This window comes from Antrostomus carolinensis, unplaced genomic scaffold, assembly GCF_000700745.2.
Source record: "Antrostomus carolinensis isolate BGI_N321 unplaced genomic scaffold, ASM70074v2 scaffold24652, whole genome shotgun sequence".
Taxonomy (NCBI): Eukaryota; Metazoa; Chordata; class Aves; order Caprimulgiformes; family Caprimulgidae; genus Antrostomus; species Antrostomus carolinensis.
The window spans coordinates 47609-49619 of record NW_010297938.1 but is presented as its reverse complement, the minus strand read 5'-3'; positions in this window follow the sequence as shown (position 1 = coordinate 49619).

Below are 2011 nucleotides of genomic sequence, written 5' to 3'. Positions count from 1 at the left end.
TCTTTCCCTCTAACCTCTTTCTGTCATCCTCTGTTACGCTCAGAGTGAGCGCTATGGGGCAAGGACATGCCTCTCCAATTGTATGGGCTCATCTGCTTAACTAGTGCTATTAAACACGCACACACTCTGCACCAAAAGATGGAGGGGAAAAAAAAATGTATACCCTCCCACCCCAAATACCAGTAACCTCAGCGACTGTCAGCGAAGTTGTTCTTACCTTGAACAGCGACCCTGCCAGAGGGCACAGCTCACCTCCGTTCCACAACGCAGACAATGGTCAGAAATGCCGTTTCTGAGCCAGGAAAGTTGTTAACATCCCCTTCCTCCACAGCCTTTTCCTGTTGACACTCAAGAATCTTTTGGAAGTCTCTTCTTTCTAGAGTTTAGTGGTCATCAGTTTCACCTTAAAGTCTATTATTGGATCTGACTCCACCACAATTGAAAAAAAAAAACCACCCAGGAAAATCAACCTATATAAACATATGCTCCAGCAATAATCAAATAAATGTGGCATTCGCCTACACTGGCGGGAACAGAGCCCCCGCCTGCTGCTCAGCAGATACCGAGTTGGAGAAACATTCTCATCGCATTGTCCAGTCATCATATTTAATCTTCAGAAATGTTTATTCCTCTCACATTTGTGTCATCAGCTAAGAAGCAGCTTAAGGAGAAAAAGTAGATTGATAGCTACTTTACTTTTTGCAACAAAATATAAGGAGTGAGATATGTGTCCATCTATACATTTATATTTAAACTTGGTGAGATGGCTTGTGAGTTACCTGGTGTAACAGCCTTATTAGACAGAATCTTTTTCTTCTTCCTGTGACATTTACTTTACTAGTCTGCTGTGTGCTCATCTGGTACAATGAATATGAAGTATTCCTATAGGATTTGCATTAATTAACTGGCAAAAGAGTGGCTATTCAGTTAGCATTACATCCTTTTAGTTAGTGGGGTGCTTTTAGCGTGAGTAACAGAAAGCACTTAAATTGAAAAGCCTTTTTTCCCCCTTCAGTGCATAGGTAAGGTACTGATTAGAGCCAACTGCCACACTCAGCACCACAGGCACCTCTCTGCTGATGGAGGCTTTGGCAAGGATCTCCTTTAAAAACCAGAAGCACATCTCCACTTGGAGACATGAACTGCGTCTACAACTCGTAATTCATAGGTGCATTGGTTTTGTTAGCCAGCATTCCTCATACTTTTGAGAAGCATTTACCAGCAAGAAATTAGTATCTGCTATACTCTTCAGTTCTGGGAGGATGAAATTCCTGCGTGAAAAGCTGATTGTGCTTTATTTCTGCCCTATAATTGGCTCCCTGAGGCAAATGTACAGAGTCACGGGAACTACAAAGAAAAAGCAGGGGATCCAAAAGCAGAGCCCTTCCTCTGCTCACCTCAGAAACCAAGGCTGATGGAGGAGCCAAATTAGGGGAGGAAAAGACTATATTGTTTTGTACTTAGCTTCATTTCCATGCATACGTTAAAGCTAATTTGAGGTATTTCAATGATTCTGTTTTCAAGTGCACAGATCAAATAATCAAAGAAATTTTGCAAGATGAAGTGCCAGTCCAATCGCTTGCACATTTAACTCCTCCTGAATTCTATGTAAACTATTTTCATTATGGTGCTTCAACATTTTGGACTTCCTACCCATCTTAGTTCTACCCCTCTACACCTGCCCCCCGCCGTTTGTTTCAATATAAAAGCTCTTTTCCTTCCTTCCTTCATTTAATTCAGCCTCTTCTCTTTGCCATCTTCCTTCAGCCTTTGGCATTTCCTTACTCATCTGAGCTGGATTTTCTCCTTTGTACTCATCCCATTCAACAACTGTTGTCTTGTTCAGATGACCGCCTGCTCTAAACACCAGCATGGTGTAATTCCTCCTGACAGAGTAGGCCACGCATTCCTCCCTTAAAGACAGGAGACTCCTGGGACTGATGTACACACATGAGTTTTGTTGGTCTCGCAAGGACACATTCATGTGACAATACACCGGAGTGCCACGTTA